Here is a 21,256-nt window from a genome sequence, read left to right on the forward strand (position 1 = left end):
ACGCGCCGGTGTCCTCCCTCCCCCAAGATTGCCCACAGGACCATTCTTCAGCAGCAGATACTGGATAGATCGGATCATGAAGTGCCAAAGTCCATTAAAAGTGACAGATCAGACAAGATAAATCCAGGCAGAAAAATGGATGCCGGCCCCGAGAGGAGCAGTTAGCGATGGTTTTCCCGGTGACCTTTAAGGATGACATGATGTAATGTCTTGTGTTCGCCACAGAGGGAGCGCGCCGTCCACTAATCCCCAAAGGGCCCGCACGGCTCGCTCGTCATTTTTAAATGTCTCATTTAAATCTGGGACGGCGGACACGTTCTGGGACGGATCGTTGCCCCTTCCCCGCTCTCCTGAATTGGCTCCAAGCTTTCCTGCTTTCCCAGCTCGGCAGCCAGATTAAAGCATTCCCTTTTGGGCTCATTTTCTTGTGAATATTTCATCCGCAGAAATTCATCAGCTGTAATTCGGTTAAGACAGGCTAATTGCCCATTTTTTTCCCGCACCGAGGATCTGTCTCACCTCACAAAAATCTGTGGCACTGTAAAAAAAAAAAGATCTTTTTTGGAGTCATGCTTCCAAGATAGAAGTGACGCTGATGGTGTTTGAAACTACACGTTAACAGCTAGCAGATCTTCCCTCTGCTGTCCTCCTAAACTCAAACTCAGCTACGCCAGAGCGAACCGTCGAAAGGTCGAGAGTCGGTCACCCAAATATATTTAACCCTCAACAAGCATGCAGAATCACGTCAATCAGGATGCGGTTGCCGTGGTGACGTTCCGCTGAGTGTGAACGCAGTTGGAAACACCTGATGGGACGTTTAAGGGTACGACTTCTTCACAGCCCCAGTGCACAGAGGAGTCCCTCAAAAAAAAAAAACCACACAGTTCATTTACTTGTCTTTTTTTTTTCTTGTCCTCGTTCTCCTCTGCCTTGCTATGTTATTTTTTTTTTTAGGGGGTGAGGCATAATTCAATTACCTGTTGGACAGAGGCCGGGCGGGAGGTGGGGAAGACGTGAGGGGGCTTAACCAAGCAGAAGAACAGCGGTGATATGAGACAAAAAGACCATTATGCCTCTAACAAGCCGCCCCTAAGGAGCCATTATGACGTCCAGTTCTCTGAAACAAAATGAAGGCAGAATACAGGATAACAGGCTGTTCTTTTCTCCTCTCTTTCTCTATCTCTCTCTCTTTCTCTCTCACACACACACACACACACACTCACACTATCTGGACATACTGAATACTTCCCGCTTTTTGATACAGTCATTTCAGTCAGGAGTTTTTTTTATATTATAAACCTCACAGAACTAGTTAATATGGAATATGGTCTAGGTGCTAGATTTAAAGTAAAAAAAAGTTTGCGTCAGCGGCACTGCAAAGACCATTGTTTTTAACAGTAATGTATATTATGTAGTCTGTAATATGTATATTGTGTATTCACAGTAAATAATATTCTTATAGTACCAGTAGTTTTTTTATGCTGTATTTGTGTTGCTTGAGAGACATCATGGAAGGTGTAAGTTACCATGCTTGTATGTATACGGGAATCATGGCGGATCTTCTGTTTAAAAATGGCAGTGAATGACCATCAATTTTCTAATAAATCTAGCCATGGGATTACTTTTCTAAGGTACTGTTACTCTAAAAATATTTCTATTATACTGGTTTGTAGCGGTAACAGTGGTATCTTGGTGACATTAGGCCCAGGCCCAGTGGCCACTTGCCACACACCTCCCAGATTTTTGAACATCGCATGTGTGTGTCTTAGTTACTTCACATGGTCACATGCAACAAGGTCTATCAAGGAACAGTTGCATCTACTGACCCATGTCCCATCAGTCCGCTGTTGCTGCTATGGCAACAGGCAAAAGGCCGGTCTTATTTCCTTTCTCCGGGCATGTGATAATGATATGCCCTGACTGGCTGAAGGCGAAGTGACCCATGGCTGGTTATCTGCAGGAAAGGGTACAGATAATATCACCCAGCGTGGCACATGCTTAAATTTAGGCGGTGTGGAGGGTATGGGAGTTCATCATTCTGACTTCATTCTGAAGTTTTTTTTTTGATGCAATAACGGAGCCAGACCTTAGAGGGCACTGTGACTCTATATAAAACTGCAGCCTATTAGCCATCCTGCAGTTAAACACGCATGTACCCTCGCTGAAGAATGTGTCAGCGCGGTACATTTACAGTGTGTGCGAGGTTCAGCGTGTGTGCATTACATGGTGTGTGTGTCCGCACGGCAGAGAATGGCCAACAGCGGGTGTGTTGAGGCAGCTCGCTGTAAAATGCATTCAAACTGTAGCACCAGGTGTTTCCGTTGTGGAAAGGTCGGACACATTGATTTTCCTCATAACATAGTATAAATGCTGGACTAACTGTGCGCTGTGTGTGTGTGTGTGTGTCCCACAGGGCTCGGTGGGGCTCTGCTGCCATTTGATACTCCTACAGTCCATATACACGCACAAGCAGAGGTTAAATATACTCACACCATTTCCCCTCTGTGGCCATGTCTCTTCCAAATACAGTGTCATTTTAATACAATATATCATCTTAGATTTTAAATTTACTTTTCAAACCTGCTCCGGGAGCCTAAAGTAAGCAAAAGGCTGTTAATATCTAAAATGTTTTTTTACTCGTACTTCATGTACTGCTTTTATAAAACGTAGCTGTTCCTGCTGAGTCAACCTGAGATGGTGGCATTTATCTACACGGCTTATTCCAGCCTGCATTTCAAAATTGATTTTGAAGGAAAAATGATTGAAAACAAAGTAGTGGGGCAGATTAATAAATAAATGTAACATCTAGTCACTCTAATTAGAATTAAGTCTGTGGAAAACAGTGCATGCTGCAAATAGCAGGTCGTTATGGAAATGAGAAGAAAAATAACGAAGAAAGTTTGACGTATGAGTAAAGCTCAGTCTTCACTCTTCGCTGGGCTATATGACCCATCCTCCCCAAGGATGGCATGATTTTTTTTTTTTTATGCTGAAAACATACTCCAGGAAAGCGCTGTCTTTAGAAAATTACGTTTCAGACTTCGGGCAACAGGAAATGACATTTGCTTTAGAATTTCAGCTCAATGTCTACACACACACATACACACATTGTTGGGCATTAAGTCCTGTGCAGAGGTGGCTGGTGGCAGGGTCAGGAGGTCGCTGCTATGTCAGGAGGTACCTACGTAGAGCTTTGTGTGTGAGAGAGTGTTTATTGGCGTCGCTCCCTTTCACTCTGCATGGCGAGGGTGTCTGAGGTGATTAAGCACTCGCGCAAACAGACGGCGCCGAACCCCAAGCTATTAGCCATCAATTCCCTACTAACTCGGCGAAGACAGGAGCGAGACAAAAGGGAGGGGTATGGTGGGGATCAGGCAAAGAGGAGCGAAATGGATGTCCTGCTGGTCTAAGAATCAAGGAGATGAATGGGCCCGGAGAGAGGAGAGCAGGTGTGACGGCGTTGACTTGCTAAGGCCAGAAATATACTTGCTGTGAGCTACGTATGCGTATCCGTACACAGTAATCTGTAGTTTGTTCTCCTTACCACTGGGAGTCAGTGTCAAGGCCGCAAACCAAATAAAAAAATGGATGTCTGTATCTTAAAATCATCATCTGCTGAAGGCTGATCTGGCAACACTGCCCCTATAAAATGACGCAGGTATTGCATCTGTATCCGTAATGCATTCCATTGATTTTTGAGTATGTGCACAAAAGCAGACACAAAAACACAGGATACAGAGTGCGGCTGTATATAGTTAACAGTATATTTCTACCCTGGGGTTTGCATGCTACGGCTTCTCCCAGTGCAACATACACATACACACAGAACATGGAGTTTCCTGTAACTGCTTCATGCCTCCTCTGGTTGACAGTGACAGTGGAAGTTGCAGGATGCAGTGATCAGACACCATTTTGGGAATGTGAACACAGTGAAAGTGACGTGTATTTATGTTAATTTTCATAAGAGTACATTCCATCCAGGTGAAATGGTTTGTATGGTTTGGTTTCACTACAAAGTGATAGAGAGTGATGACATGTATCCTATGATGAAGCACCACTGAATGAAAATGAAACCAAAATACTTAAATGTACAAATACTATGTTTGTAATATTTGCACTTTTACTTTTCAAATTATGTGCAACATCATTTAATTTCAAGTTTGGGAAAATGTGTGCATTCACGAGAGAAAATCTGGAGAGAAAGAGCCATGAAAAGTAATGTAACTACATGTGCAGCTTGTCGTCAAACTGTGAGGAATAACTCCTCAATCTGTCAAAGAATATCGTGTATGCATGCATAGTACCATCATTTGTTCAGGGAGAGATATTTAGTTTTTTTGCAAGCAGCTAGGTCACTATTATAAAGCCCCTGAAGTCATTATCCTGTGTGCACAAGTTTCTGTTCTACAGTCTGTGTGCACACGTTTAGAACAGTTATTTAATATTTCTGAAGTTTATATTAAACAGCCCCAAATTCTGTAGAAGAAAATGTATTTAAATTGTCTTCAGTTCAAGGCAAGGGATCATAACTTACCTATGTCCCTGGTATAAGATAATATGAACATCTTTCTGGTACATCCCATCTCTTTCCCTTGACAAGGTCTGATAAAATGGTTATAGGAGAGGATTGCTGGGAATGTTATTTTCCATCAGGCCTTGTAACTATGACAAATCTGGGGGATTTTGAATAAGAGACATGTGGACAATATAATTGAAAAGATAACATAACAGATAACACTTTACAGCAATGCCCTTTTTTTCTCTACAGTTGATCTGAGTAACGTGATGTCTGTTCTAGTCTGTTTTCGGTCTTGCTCTTGGTACCATCCAGTCTTGGCAATGCCTTGGTCTCTGTCTGGACGGTCTTCACTACAACACAACTACATTGTGTCCTCACACTTGTTCATAGTTCTGAATACTAGTGATGGCGATAAATTAACTTGTGTTATTAAAATGTCTTGTGCATCACATACAGAATCGTATAATGGATGTTGAGTATGAATAAAAATATGATCTAAATCGAAATGAAAATTGATCACAGATGAGACTTCACTTGTTTGTTTACGATTTAAACATCAAATGCTCATATAATATGGCTTCTATAGATGCAACAGTACTGCCAGCCATGTTGGGTGTTGGTGCATGATCCATACTAGCTACCCAATCCATTTTGTGAAGAATTCGTCACATTCTCAGAACCCATTTCCATTGAACCTCAATATATTACTGGAAAGTGCAAACATGAGCAAAACCGATCAAGCAAATGGTACAGATCACAATGTAGACATGATGCAGCAAGCAGTCAGAGTCAACACAAGTTCACCATCAGATTTTGTTCAGCATTTGTTAGAAAATCTGAACATATTCCCTCCTGTATAGGAACAGATAGTAGAGGATCTGGGACAAGAAGAAGTTCTTTTGGTGGCTTGTGGTGCTCAACACCTTGCTAACACACTTTTATTTCTTGCACGTATCATTTGAAGATGAGAAAAAAACAAGCAGTGTAAAGATCAGAAAGACGTGAAGAAAACCCACCTGCTCACCTACATTCTACACTCATGTTCCTTGCAAGCCCAGCATTTGACAGGTCTAGACTTTAATGTAAAGCATGCCGCGCCGCATCAAATAAATGAATCATTAAAGTTCAGCGACTCGTTTGTATCCGCAGGATTTCTGACACATAGCTACAAGATGGTTACAGCCATACTTCTAATAAGGCCATGGGTTAATCATGCATGCGTTCGTGGGCGTGTGTGAAGACGAGTGTGTGAGAACCCTGAGCTGGCTAGGAACATGAGGGAACGCATTAATTGACAGAGGAGGATATCCGCCCGTACGTTTTCTCCTCTAAGGCCGTCTGTATGTCTCAGCCATTAAATTAGAAACTTGCAGAAGAGGCTGCGAGGAGAGCTCCGTGTGAGGGCCATCGTAAATTCTAATGGCCGAACGCTTGAACTCCAGCCATCAGACAAAAACACTCCTCTCCTCCGAGCTCGGAAGCTCTCATTAAGGCCCCAATGATGGAGGATAGAAAAATGGAAAGAAAAAGGAAAAGCCTTAAGAAAAGCCAAGGTCTTCCTGTGACCTAGGGAGAAGAATGGTGTACCAGGGAAACAACACTTTTCACTACGGCACACTTAAAGCATAAGAGTCACACTTGAGTGCCCGTTTTACTCAATTAATGCAGGAGGGGAAACTGCAAAAAAAAAAAAAAAAAAATTATATATATACATAATAAAATATATAAAAATATATATAAAATAAAATACAATTAATTATAATAATTTTTCTTTTCCCATGTTCACCTCCTTGTTCATCTTGTTACTTAAGAAGCCCTTTGGATTGCGACTCAAATCTCCTTGTTTTATCTATTTATTCATGTGAATCGTGAGGTCGCCTCACATTTCACCAGCTGCACTTAGCACCACATCCAAAATAGTGGCCAATGTGTATAAGTTACAGTAAGTTAAGTGTTCTGTGAAAAATATGTGACTTTCTTAGATTACTCTGGTTTATGCGACATTTCACATTATCATTCCCACTACTAAATGAAAAAGGTAAAGCTAAACCAATTTATTTAATTTGTCTATGATGAACTTTTAAATCGTCAACATTGACATAATTTGCAAGCTAGCTCTTCTTGCTAAAGTTAACAATGTTGTAAACATTACCTCGTCCTCATTCTGTGTTCAGTATTTAAATAATTATGGCGCTTTAAACGTGACACTATGAAAGTGTGGACAAGGCAAAGAATCCAAAGGTGGGAACAGCATCTTATGCCTCACATGCGTGGAGGTCAAAATTGATGACCATGCCACGCCTATTCTGCCAAAATTTATGATCGTGCCACGCCCCGTAATCAGAAGGTCGCCGGTTCAAATCCCGATCCACCAAGGTGCCACTGAGCAAGGTACAGTCCTCACACACTGCGACCCCGGGCGCCTGTCATGGCTGCCCACCGCTCACCGAGGGTGATGGGTTAAAAGCAGAAGACACATTTCATTGTGTCACCGTGTGCAGCGCTGCAGTGTTTCACACTGACAATCCCGTCTCTTTCACATGCAGGAAAACCATCATACCAGCAATACAACAGACTTCTTTTTCAACGGCTAATGAATATTTATTCTTTCTGCCCCCAGTCTAGAACCATATCTGGCAGGAAGTGCTCAGTTATTGCACAGTACTAACTTATTGCCCTACGTGACCTTTCCTTCTCTCCAGAAAAGTAGAGCACAGACAGACAGACACTCGGGGCAGCCCCTGCCTGGAGCGGGTACAACCTATTCCCATCTATTCCACACTCACACGACTGTAACGTAAAGGAGCTCAGCTGTAGCTGTGACAGCAGGGGCCAGAGGTTTCTGGGTAGGAATGAATGTGCTGGAACGGCGTGTCGCATACCTCAGGACCGGGGGCGTTTCAGCGGTGCACAATTTCAAAATCGACCACAGACACTAAAAGGGAGCCCACTTCAGACAAAACTAAACATCAAAAGGCTGACATACTCAGAACAGACACACACACACACACACCGTACAGTACACCGCAGCAACTCCTGCTGCAATGCTGTGACATTTTTTTTTTTTTCACACTGCACTTCATCACAGATGTACTGTCAGCAAGAAATCCTGGGACCAACACACACACACACACACACACACACACTGAAGAGGAGGCGAGTGATGAAGCTGATCCTCTTCCCGCCCTATCCGCTCTGTTTTAGCACATTTCGCTGTCGTCAAGGTCGCATACGTCGTCTGTGTCTCCGCAGAGACAGGTGAGGACAGCGGAGAGTCTCACAGGCCGGGTGTTAATGTCGAGGAGTCACTGCAGGCAGGGGGATCATGGGAGGAGGAATAAAGAAATAAATAAACCATTCACACACGACATCCACACTCTCGCCAACCGCCGCCCGCGGATTGCCAGTGAGGCGCCACGAACTTTAACAGCCGCGGGAGGGAAAGAGGGTGAGAAGGAGCGGGGCAGCCGTGGGTACGAATGATACAAATAAACACGCTATAAGTCATTTGGAACCTATTACCGTCCACGTGGTGTGCGTGCTGAAGTTCCAGTCCTGCCCTGACGGGGGCAGTGTAACCCTTTCGGATCTTCTTCTTGCTGTTCCGTCCCGATGATGAAACGCGATGATAAGCCGAACGTATTATACAAAAGAAAAAGGAGAAGAAAGTTGCAGATATAAGTTTCAGGTTTTTAGCGGGGAAGAGCCGAAGCGGGGCGAGGGAGAAGCTCCGGCTGATGTGATGGAAATGAGTTTGGAGAGTTAGGCGAAGACGAGACGAGGTGGCGGGCAGTCAAGAGGGGTCAGATTGCATGTCGATATTCCGACGTCCCCACTTGTCCCGTCTGCGAAGTGGATAGCGCTGCAGGGGAGCAGACGGAGCTCTGAAGGTCTGAGGACCACCTCTTGAGCGTGTTGGACAGGGAACGGAATGGAGCCTCGGCCTCTCATGTTTCAGACATGCTGGCGACTGGTTTTGGGAGGTGGAGGTGCGGCCGTCGACAAGGCCAGCGGGATTTTGAGGGTCAATGCAGCAACTGGGACTGGCGTGTAGCAGTGAAATGGGAGAGACGGACATGCATTATTAATATTGGGTGTCTGTGTCTGGCTGGGTGGGCTGATGACAGTGTCTCCTGAATGAAAAACCCCTGGCCCTCTGTGATCTCCCCTTTTGTTCTGGGGTGGTGATGCTGTCGCGGCGGAGCGGATTTTCATCAGACCCCTACCCCGCCCTCCGAGCCGCCCTGCTTTACTGTGACACAGACAGGAGGGCTGGGCCGAGGAAACGGATAAACTGAAAATCAGTGCTCCTCTGGGCTCTCGGAGCTGAGAATGGAGGATGGGGGAACCGCGACCCAGGCTCGGGGGCCTAGAGGATCCAGCGCTTTACAGATAGACAGATGGATGGAAGGAAGTCAAATGCATGTTGAACAGATCACTTGTCATCCCCTGTGATCCCTGATTCCCTGGGATCTGTGATACCCACATGCATACCCACTGCTGTTCAGCTGAGATCTACATGTATGAGACGTTTAAAGACCTATAGAAGCATATTTATAAAATCGCATGATATTGAATAGGTGCTATTTCAGAAAAAGTCCCTTCTTTCTGGTCTACGTAGATTCTGGGAAGTTTGCACTGGTTTTTGCCTCATAAGAAGATAAATCAGTGTGACGTGTCTTGTTAAAACAGTTGAAATACGCTTATTAAAAAAAGCAGCAAGATGAATTGTATATAACAGACAACATCAATTCAGTTTTGTGATAGGACAGCTACGTTAAAAAATAAAGTAAAGCCAAGTACCCTGTTCGTCTGTTCAGTGTGATCAACGACCACAGACACTGCGCCATGTGACCTCAGAGATGCTGCGGTAAGCAAGTCTGAGGAAGTAAAAAGGGCGAGAGGGACCCTTGCTGTGAACAAGAACCCCACATCCTACCTGCAGCTTCAAACACCGCGTTCGGTGATGAGAACAAAGGCCTCTTCCTCCTTTGGGGGTTTATGTACAAAAAAAAAAGTTTAAGCTGCTTTATCATCATTTTTCATCAATCCAACATTAGACAGAACAGACAATTGCATTTTCAATATTGTTCACATTACTGGTGAACTGGGAGCTCAACTCAAATATGTTTACCCCAGGGCCATCTTAACTTCCCTTTGGGATCAATAAACTTTGGCTTTTTACACGTTCAGCCTTGTACCTGATTGGACAGACGTACCTGGATGGCTATGCCCCGCCCATCTCTTGAACTGACCACAACGTGGTTGTTCGACATGCTCTTTATTGCTTGCGTACTCATTCCATGGGGTTTACATTTCAGTAATAGTACCTGCTGTGTGTGTGTGTGTGAGTGTGTGTGGCCTCTGGAGGCCTTTTTTAGGCTCATCATTAAGAGTAAATTAGCTTCTTAGCCCATGATGGAAGGGCGTGAGCTGAGAGTCTGTGGTTAGCAGCGGCTCTGCCAGTGGCCGCATCCCCCTCACCTCGCACCGTGCTTAATTGCCGCTTACGAGTTAAACTGCCAAAGCCCAGGGGGTACGGCATGGGTAAAAATATAACGGAGGGGGAGGTAGAGAGAGTTGAAAAGAGAGGGAAAGTGGGGTGACATGAGGTGGAGAGTGAAGGATGAAGACGGAGGAAAAATGGGGGTCATGTTTACGAGATGCCACGCTGAAATCCTTGGCACGATTTACAACTCCTACAGTCGATTTCAGGTTTTTCCATTTTTTTTATTACGCTGTTACATCATTATGGTGCTTTTTATCCAGACACAGGCGGCGTTCCAATTGCGACAAGGGAAGTGACAATCTCCCTGGCTTCCGGCTTAAAACAAGCATCTTATTAAATGTGCTTTATGAGTGAACACCATGATGGCACACACACACACACACACACACACACACACGCACTGACTCTTTTTCTCTTTCAATGATTTATGTGGTTGTTCTGAAGGAAAGGCTTTTGCTATAAGTAGTAAAACGCCCGTCTGAAAACGGCGAGGTGATCAGAGCCAATTCGGAAGCTGCCACTTCTTCTTGGATGTGAGGGAATTGAAAAAGTCCCAGCTAACTGAAAGAATGTCTGTAAAAAAAAAATGGCTCAATTGTCATGGGTGTGATTTTCCACCTTGATTTTGTAACCAGTTCTAGCTGGCGCTATCTGACTCCCAGAATTGAGTTAAAGTTTAGCTTAAATCGGGGGTGTCTTTTGAGAAAGTAGCAAGGCCTGGTGAACCAACCAGAACCAGCGAAAGCATTTTCCAGCAGTCCTCACCAAGCAGGAGGTCATGAAATGCGTGTTTCTTTTTATGAACATTTCTAACAAAATAAACAAAATTAACAAAAATCACATGCATGTGCCAAAATGCACCCCAGTTTTAAGAGTTTTCTCTGAGGGCCTCCATGTCCATCCTTCCAACGCCTCTCCTGCCTTTCTGCGTTTCTTTAACTCACTCCCACAACTAGCTCCTGGGACGCAATTATAGACATTGGTAGAAGGCAAAAAAGGAACGTGAGAGAGAGAGAGAGAGAGAGAAAGACAGAGAGAGCCTGAGGAACATGTTACCATATTAGGACCGTATTTTCATCATGCAGAGCTTCAGTAGAGCATTTCCAGGTCTTTCTCTAAGCTTCTCCTAATGCCTGCTTCATACTACGTGATTTAAACCTTGAAATTGCTGGTTGAAATATATGTGACCTTGGTCGGTGGCGCTTATTGATAAGTTTGAGCCAATGAGAGCGCAGGACACAGGGACCTCCAACTCTGAAGACACTAAGTTGTTTGTTTCTTTTTTGGGAATAATAACTGCGGTAAGAACTTGTAGAGCTTTTTTTTATATAAGAGGGTCACATCATTTCCCATGTCTTTTCATCATAGATTGTTTGGAGACCCAATGGACCAGTTGAGGGTGAAAGATCTTTACTGCACACAAGGTGCATCATGGGGTTCTTTCACCTACAGTCAAACAAGTTTTATTTTTTTATATTAAAAGTGAATAACATCCACAAGGTCAGCTGTACGTCTGTGCAGCGTGCTGCATCCTAGGTTTCCTTCAAACATCACTGACTGTGAATGAGCCGGTCAGGCTAACTGATGCAATCATTTCAGCCTGCTTCATAGGCACTTTGGCGGGAAGAAAGCCCTGTTATCCTTGAAAAGTGTGTGGTGAATTTGATGGAGGGGGAAAGTAATAACTAGGGACTCAGACAGCAAACATGGGAAATGGCACCACCTCCAAGTCATTGCTCCATTTAGACCCCTATACAAATGAAGTGGCCACTGTGAGTGAGCAAGACGATTACCGTTCTCTCGCATTGCCACGTGACATGGAGCACCTTCTCCTGAACCAGTACGAAATGTCCCCCCAACAGCCTCTCATTAGTGCACAGTTCATCTGTAATACATTCCACTGCCTCCACTGCTCATCTGGTCACATCAGAGGCTGATGAATCAGTTTGAACGCTCAGTTCCATCATTTATTCAATTTGAGCTCATGAAATGGAGAGCTATCACATCTCAGCTGCAAACATTTCTGGTGTATTAGGCAAGATTATTTGTGTTGCTCATTATTTCCACAGAGGTTATTCGCTGTACTTTACAACTAGAAAAACGGATCAAAAACCATGGGTGCGATTATTGGTGGCTTAGGGGGTAAGGAAACAGACCTGGGGAATCATACAATTTAAAGCACATATGGAAGAACGTACATCAGGGATCATCAACCCTGGTCGGTGAAGGGCACCACCACACCTCATTTAAGTCAAGAACTGGGTAAGAGCAATGAGAGACGTTGTGTCATGTCTGTTAAGGGTAAACACCAAAATACGCAGGGTATGTGCCATCCAGGACCCAGGATGGGCCAGTGTAGTGTTCAGATTTTTGGTTTACCTTGGTTTACCACTCTTTTTAGATTTCCTTTTAGAGTTCACCATAATGAACATAGTTTGGCACAAAGAAACAAAGATGTCATGAAGCGTGTCTGCAAAAACAAAGACGTCACCTCATTGATACATGAAATCAGCCTCCAGCATGGAGGTGGTGGTGTGTGTTCATGCTCTCAATCCAAAACCTCACTGTCCTTCCACTGTCTAAACTTCCAGTCTGTGGTACTTCCACATAAGCAGAATTGTGATGAACGCACACCATGTTCACATGGTCATAAAAAAGTTCGATTCGAGTCACACAAGAGCAAACTAATTTGTCCCTCCTTCGTCCCACATTTTTTCAACAGTGTGAAAGTGGTCTCTCTATTAAAACAGATACAAATTTATGAAAATGAAGTGATTGTCATTGTGGCACACAGCACAGCACACGGTGCACACAACGAAATGTCTCCTCTGCTTTTAACCCATCACCCTTGGTGAGCAGTGGGCAGCCATGACTGGCGCCCGGGGAGCAGTGTGTGAGGACGGTGCTTTGCTCAGTGACACCCCAGTGGCACCTTGGCAGATCGGGATTGGAACCGCAACCTTCTGATTAAGGGGCCGCTTCCTTAAACCGCTAGGCCACCACTGCCCCAATTAAATGTTAGCACAGTCTCAGAAGTGATTTGTGTTTTATTCTCAGCTTGTGCAATGATTGGTATTTGTTAAGCAGGGTGGAATGAATTTAGAGACAGCGAGGTGTAGGGGTAACACTTGAATCCATGCAAATTGGTTGCGCTAATAAGGTTAGACATCAGTTTACACAGTCAAAAAAACAAAAAAAAAAACAAAGTGAGTATAACAATTAGCATTACTCTTCGGATGCATGCGATCCAGCAGTGAACACATTTGTGTTTTAATTCTGTTTAATACCGTCAGCCTGATGGAACGGGCCGTGCTTCATGCACAGATACACACTTTAATTTAGCCCCCTCTGGCCACAAACAGGAAGCTAGGAAGTAGAGCCTGCAGGTAAACTGTTGGCCTGGGTGCTGAAAAAATGCTTAATTTATTAATTTTATTAATATTGTCAGTTTTAACAGTTGCCAATGGCAGAACATACATTGAAACATGTCTATTCTAAGGGTCGAGTTGCCAAAATGCATAACTATTTAGAATAATACAGTCTCAAAAAAAAATGTGGCACTGCATAACGCGTTTAAACTAGTTAAGATGATAGACCATCTTCAGAGATGTTTTCAGACTAATCACAACAGCCAGAATTGAAGAACCCAAGTTGTGTTCTTGGTTTGGTCATGCTGTTATTTTTCAGAATTCAGCAGATGGTGAGAATCATAGGAGTATACAGTATGTATAACACTTTCGGTGAAATTGAGTTTCATATTACATTCAAAACTTCTCACGAAGCTCTTCCTACTGCCAGGAACGGACACAAATTATTTTGGAGTTATTCAGAGATTGTAATGAGACAGTTTCGGTTTGGTTAAATGTCCCTTCTTTGTCATCTTGTATTGTCAGATACACCTGCGTTTAAATTGAGCTGAACTATGGTTATTCTGTGAGTGTGTGTGAGAGAGAGAGTCTAATAAGGGACATTTATTGTGACGACGGCAGTTAATATTGATGGGGAAAAAAAAAAACGAACAGGTTCTGAAGAACAGCAGGGTGTCCAGAGGCTGGGTTACACACGCAGACACACAGACAGGGTGATGTGCAGCAGACCCGGACCCACGCTGTGCGATACTGTACTTCAAGTTGAGTCTGCAGAGACTGATGTTAACACTGATGTGGCGAGACAGAGACGCTGCGCATCACTGTGTGCTGCAGGTATTAGTTTGGACGTTCTGAAGAGATGGAAAGCTGGTGAGAAATGTCCAGAAGACGCGCAGACGTGTTTCAAAGGAGGTTTTTTTTTTTTTTTTTTTCTTCAAACACCCACACAGCAACGGTCTGTGATTCCTGCTATAAGAAAATGAGAGGGAGAAGAGAGAGACAGACAAACAGACAGTGATTATTTTGTGACTTGGTCAGACTCTTGGGATCAGGAGACATCACCTTCTGTGTGTCAGGATTGCCTGCAGCTGGGCTCCACACCTGACTTTAATCCTGACGCCCCATAAATGCCGGAAGTTTCCGCCCGTTCGGGGTCGCTGGCATTTTCGTGGACTCTGCACGAACTTGACCTGGTTTTGTTTTGAGTGTTTTGAGTTCTGGCAATCGCCACACGCCTACGGGTTAGTTTATGTTCGTAATTTAAGTTAAATTGTTTTCGGCCACCGCGCCATTGTTTATTTGTATTTCGTTATTGTTTGTTATAATAAAACCCCCTTCCCAGCATGTCAGACCTCTGCGCTTCCTTCCCCCGTAAGTCCGTAGTCGTGACAGAATGCCAGCGACCCACCCAAAAGCGCAGAGGTGGAAAGCAGAGGAGAAGAAACGCCGCGAAGGACGCAGCCCGGCGCGGCGAACGCGGACGCCAGGGGAGAGACGCGCCGCCCGTTCTGGTGGAGCGTTTTCTCCCCGAGAAGCCGTGGTACGCGGCGCCGAGTGATGACGTCATCCCCGGGAAACTCCGCGAAACCCGGAAGCGACAACGTCGGCGGGTGAGGGGGCGGAGCGAGGACGTTGGCGTCGGCAGCAGCGAGGAAGTGACGTGGGCAGCGAGCGCAGAAGATGCGACCCCCACGATCTTCGCCATGTCGAGCCAAGAACTCTGCGCTCTGCTGGCAAGGCTCCCCGTGGACTGGGACGACACGGACGACGACGAGAGCACGGGAGACGAGAGTTGGGCTCCGCCCATCGCACCAGTCTGCGATCGTCGCAAGGTCCGTGGGGACCCACGTCACTTCCAGGGGGGTGAGAAGCGGCAACAACAACGGCGGCGTTCCTCCAGCGAGGAGGTGGGCAGCCTCCAGCCCGAATGGCCAGAGTACTGCCCATGGGAGCTTATCGCGCCATGGGTCCAGGATGTCCGCAGGGTGGACGACCCTTGGAGTCACCGGTGGGAGGACACGGATGACGAAAGCGATGATGACGTGGATTTTCGGTGGGCGGTCGGTGCCGGGATGGCTCCGCCCAGCGTGCGCGTCCGAGATCATCGCGGCGTCCGTGATGACCCATGTGACTTCCGGGGGTACGAGGTTGATACGGACGACGACCAGGATGACGCCGTTTGGGCAGGCGGTGCCGGGATGGCTCCGCCCATCGCGCCCATCCAGGAGCGTCACGAGGTCCGTGGAGACCCACGTCCCTCCCAGCAGTGTGAGGAAAGCTGGTGGAAGAGGGCGACGGGAGGTCGCCAGCCAGCAACTGCGCTGCCGGGGCTGCCTCGCAGGGAATCCTCCATTCCTGCTCCAGTCGCCGACCCGCCTTCCCTCTGCCCGGACGTTCCCCAGCAAAATGGCAGCGCAGCACCAGCGTCCACACCTGCTGGAGAAGACGTCCACCCCCCTCCACACCACACACCTACCACCATCTCCAGCGACGTGCCCAGCCCCGTGTGGGACCGCCCAATTGTCCCGGGACCCTTCAGTGGGGCAGCAGACACAGACGAGATCACTACCATCCTCACGTGTCTGACTGGATCAGCATGGGGCTGGAGCACAACCCTCTGGCAGCAGGGAGAGACAGACAGGAGTTTTCGGGACTTCCAACAGAGACTGAGGGCGGAGTTTGATCGGCCTGAGCCAGGGATCGAACTCTGCCCCTCCACCACATCCAGTGCCAGTCAGGATCCGGGGCAAGAAGACCCAGCACTGGTGGGCGACGAGAAGGTCGCTCCTCCCGAGATCCTGGCTGTGCCCCCTGAGGAGGTCCCGGAGAGCCCAGAGAGGGAGCCAGACGACCCTCTCTTCTGTCTGTCTCTGTCTGTGTGTGTCTGTGTGGCATATGTGTCCGTATGTCGCCCCCACTTCCCCTCTTTGTGTCCACCAGATGGCGACCCAGCCGCGGAGCCGAACCCCAGGGAGGAGGTTCCTGACCCGAATGTGCTGGTCCAAGGCGAGGTGGACAAGCCCCAAGGTACCCCTAAGTCCAGCCGGGGGGGGTGCTCCCCCAAAGAATTTTTTGGGGGGGTGCAGTTCGGGTTGGGGACTCCTCCTGAGGGGAGGGGAGGTGGGGAAGCGATGGAGCTGGGTCCTCCGGTAGCCAGTGAGGAGGGCGGGGCAGGCATGGGCCTGCGTCTGCCTCCAGAGGGGTGGAGCGCCATAGAGCCCCCGGGTAGGCATGAGGACCCAGCTGGGACAGGCACGAAGAGGGCCTGCTTGTCCCAACGGACGCAGAAGGGGCTAGCCGGATGGTCTGGCAATGCCCCCCCCTTGGCACCAGGGCCGGGCAGCGAGAGGGGCTGCATAGTCCCAGAAGGCACCAGCCTGGGGTGCCTGTCCCAAAGCCTCCGGCGACTGTTCCAATCTCCCTGCGCGGTGCAGGGGGTGACACAAGATGTGTCAGAGGGGACATGTGGAGACAGGGCCCACACGTACCCAGATGGATCGGCCCTGATTATTGTGTGCAGGTACGGGAGTCCGGGGCCGCCAAGCGGGACCACGCCGGGGAGCCAGGCCGAGGGTCCGGGGCCGCCAAGCGGGACCACGCCGGGGAGCCAGGCCGAGGGTCCGGGGCCGCCAAGCGGGACCACGCCGGGGAGCCAGGCCGAGGGTCCGGGGCCGCCAAGCGGGACCACGCCGGAGAGCCAGGCCGAGGGTCCGGGGCCGCCAAGCGGGACCACGCCGGGGAGCCAGGCCGAGGGTCCGGGGCCGCCAAGCGGGACCACGCCGGGGAGCCAGGCCGAGGGTCCGGGGCCGCCAAGCGGGACCACGCCGGGGAGCCAGGCCGAGGGTCCGGGGCCGCCAAGCGGGACCACGCCGGGGAGCCAGGCCGAGGGTCCGGGGCCGCCAAGCGGGACCACGCCGGGGAGCCAGGCCGAGGGTCCGGGGCCGCCACGCCTGACCACGCCGGGGAGCCAGGCCGAGGGTCCGGGGCCGCCAAGCGGGACCACGCCGGAGAGCCAGGCCGAGGGTCCGGGGCCGCCAAGCGGGACCACGCCGGGGAGCCAGGCCGAGGGTCCGGGGCCGCCAAGCGGGACCACGCCGGGGAGCCAGGCCGAGGGACCGGGGCCGCCACGCCTGACCACGCCGGGGAGCCAGGCCGAGGGACCGGGGCCGCCACGCCTGACCACGCCGGGGAGCCAGCCCGAGGGACCGGGGCCGCCACGCCTGACCACGCCGGGGAGCCAGCCCGAGGGACCGGGGCCGCCACGCCTGACCACGCCGGGGAGCCAGCCCGAGGGACCGGGGCCGCAGGGCAGGGCAGGGCAGGAGCCCTGTGGTTGCCGCCGTCCACCCCGCCGCCTCCACTGATGGTACTGTTGGGGCTCCGAGGACGTAGCCCTTGGAGGGGGGGCTCTGTCAGGATTGCCTGCAGCTGGGCTCCACACCTGACTTTAATCCTGACGCCCCATAAATGCCGGAAGTTTCCGCCCGTTCGGGGTCGCTGGCATTTTCGTGGACTCTGCACGAACTTGACCTGGTTTTGTTTTGAGTGTTTTGAGTTCTGGCAATCGCCACACGCCTACGGGTTAGTTTATGTTCGTAATTTAAGTTAAATTGTTTTCGGCCACCGCGCCATTGTTTATTTGTATTTCGTTATTGTTTGTTATAATAAAACCCCCTTCCCAGCATGTCAGACCTCTGCGCTTCCTTTCTCCGTAAGTCCGTAGTCGTGACACTGTGCATGTGTGTTACATTGTGAATCCCCCAGTGGAAGTGTAGGTGTGCGGCAGGTGTTTGTGTGTGTGTGCGTCCTATTTTAAATTTTAATACAAGCATGCATTAATATATTCTCTAAGTGTGGGCTGCGTAGGCTCTGCGTTTTATCTGGGAAAAAAAAGGGAAAATAGAGTAACGATGTAACATTATAACTCTTTGCTGTTAAAACTGGATAATGCGACACTCTACCGTATGTGCCAAGCTTTTAATGCATTCAACAAGTTATTTAATATAACATAAAAATGATTGCCCTCTGATTTAAACCCTGTGTTATGTAGAGTTCCGGTTGAAAGCCTCTGGGGTGACATTCCAACGAAAGACACAGACAGTCGCTTTCGGCAGCTTCCCCTGATCCAATAACCACTATTTGCGTGGCAAAGATTAGACAGGACACTAAAGACAATGTGTGTGTGTTCCCCTAGATTCAGGCCAGGATGTTGGCTTCTTTTTTGACTGTATGTTTTAATACAGTTTATATGTTGAGCTCTCTTTCCATGGTGGGAACATGTCACACAGACCCTCACAGAATAGAACATATATTTAAGAAATGTTATCATTTTAACCAAACAAACCCGCTTTGCATACATATGCAGATCAAGAGATTCAGTCTCTTCCCTTCCACATTAGCCACATAATGTTTATCATTAAAAAAAGAATACTAATTATTGGAATGGAGTAACATATTTTTTTTTTTGGAGTATCAACAGCAACTGTGCTGCTGATCTTTAAAATAATCGGCAAACAGACTTGTTCGCTTGTGAATAAGAGAAATTTAATGATTTCATTGTTTTTGCCTCTCGGAGACACTAGAGGATTGTCCTTGGAAGTGTTTTTTTTCTGACCACTAATTAGTCACTGCGAATAATTAGATATTACCCGAGCTCGTGAAACGGACTCAATTATGCCTCAGAAAGAGGGTGCATGGGTGAAGACGCGGCCAAGGTCAGCAGAACAGGAAATGATTGGCTGGGGCTGGGGAGGAGGAATGTGGCGAGGAGGAAGGACGCTTTTGTCTCTGCCTGGCATGCCAACATCTCTCCTCCTTCTCCTTTCCTCTCTTCATCTCTCCCTTATTCCCCCTGAGCCTTGTTATGGCAGGGAGAAGAAAACGTACCTTGGTGTAAAGAATTAAACGAGCGCCGTTACGAACACGTGGCCTCGTCTCAGCCTCCATAGCTTTTTTTTTTTTTTTTTTTTCTCACTTGGTCTCACTTGGGAGATGGCAAGTTTCTTGTGATGCTCGGTAATGCAGTGGAACTCTGTCTGAATTGTGAGGATGGGGTCTGGGTTACCACTCCCTCCCTCAGTGTGGGTCAACAGCATTGTCCATGTGCTCAAATGAGCCATTTATTGTCAAAGGTTCAAACCCAAATAAAGGAGGAGAAGTGAAAATGTATGTTAATTGGCATCATTCAAGGTGTGTGTGTGTGTGTGTAGAACACCTTTGAAAAAAAGACATACTTTACCTCTCCATCTTAGCGTTTTCTTAAATTTCACACTTTATACATTTTGTTAATTGCACGCTTAACCTATTTTTGTTTCCAGTTAGATCTTATTAGAAGACCATTAATAGACAAAAGGTAAAAATATTGTACACACACATTAATGTATGCACAAAACATAGTTACATAGACATCAATTTGAAATAAAAAATAAAAAGAGGTAATTACTTAACATACAGAAGCGGATAGGAGTGGCCAGTTCAAGAAAAGGGGCATAATAATAAAAAAATAAAAATAAAAAAAGGAACACCGAAAGATTCTGCTTGTCAGTCTGCAGGCTCCTTCACTTCTCTGTCCGTCTACCTGCACTTTCAGTCCCCTTCTATTCGCTTGGCCTCTTTCTCCAACGCAAAGGTTATTATGAACAAAAGCTCACCACAGGAGGCTTCGCAAAGGTTATAACAAGTCGTGTATATAGTGGGAACCATCAGTGTGTGTGTGTGTGTGTGTGTGTGTGTGTGTAACTGTCAAAAGTACAGAGAGCTGGTAGTAAATACTTTACAGCCCGCACACTGTTGTGTGTGTATGTGGGAGTGGGGCTCTTTCAACTATTGTTGATAATGGCTGGAATGGACCTCATGCTGCGCATCTTCTCTCCAGCCTCGGTCCTCGGAGGAAACACACAGAAAAGTGTGAAGCGCTGCAGCTGCTGCGCTTATTTGTGAATGTGTGTGCCGAGACAGGCGCACAGATGGCCATTCAAACTGGAAGCGGGTTCAAGTTTCAAATAATGCAGTGGCAGAAATGGTAAAATATTTTCTTTCGCAGACGCTCTTGAGGGGTTTCATGTAAAAAAGTAAAAAAAAGTGCCTCCTCTGATCATATAATCATATAAAAGCATCCAAAACACAGACATTGAGTGCAGTATGCTGCATTTACTGCAGTACAGTGAGTACCAATTCTACACACAGTTTGGTCAGGTTGCACAGCGGCATGGCGGTTAGCATTGTGTTATCGCATTTCCAACGTTGGATTTGTCTGTGTGGAGTTCGCGTGCTCTCCCCATGTTGCCGTGTGCTTCCTCTGGTTCCTGAAGGTACAGATATGCTCAACGAAGCCATTTTGGATTGTTCAAGTTCCACAATACAAGCATGGGAAGGTATATATAACTCGTTTTACGGCATTTTGTTTCCATTTGACCTATTAAAACCCTAATGAATAAACTACCAATTTAGTGTTCATTTGGTACTATGTTTAATAGTGTATTCTACAGCATTGCAGCTCTCTGCATTTCTGTTCCATATTGCAGAAGAGAAATAAACCTCAGAGCAGCCGTTCATCAGAATAATAATTGCATAAGGTTTTCGTCTGTTTTACCTGTCATTGTGTGCTGTGAAATGGCATTTAATAAAATCACTTGGGTACAAGCATGAAATCAGTCGTAATTAAACGGCAAGTGGGTGCAGAGGTGCTGGAGAAGAGAAGATAAGATGGTGAGAGGGTGACAGAGTGAGAGATGAACCTGTAATCTCTCCTCTATATATAAAACATCAGACCCTATATGAATGGGAATTTGCTGAAATGAGAGCGACAGGCAGTGTGAGCTGCTTATGAACGAGCTGCCGTGAACATTTAGAGAGTGGCTT

This window comes from Denticeps clupeoides, chromosome 18, assembly GCF_900700375.1.
Source record: "Denticeps clupeoides chromosome 18, fDenClu1.1, whole genome shotgun sequence".
Classification (NCBI taxonomy): Eukaryota; Metazoa; Chordata; class Actinopteri; order Clupeiformes; family Denticipitidae; genus Denticeps; species Denticeps clupeoides.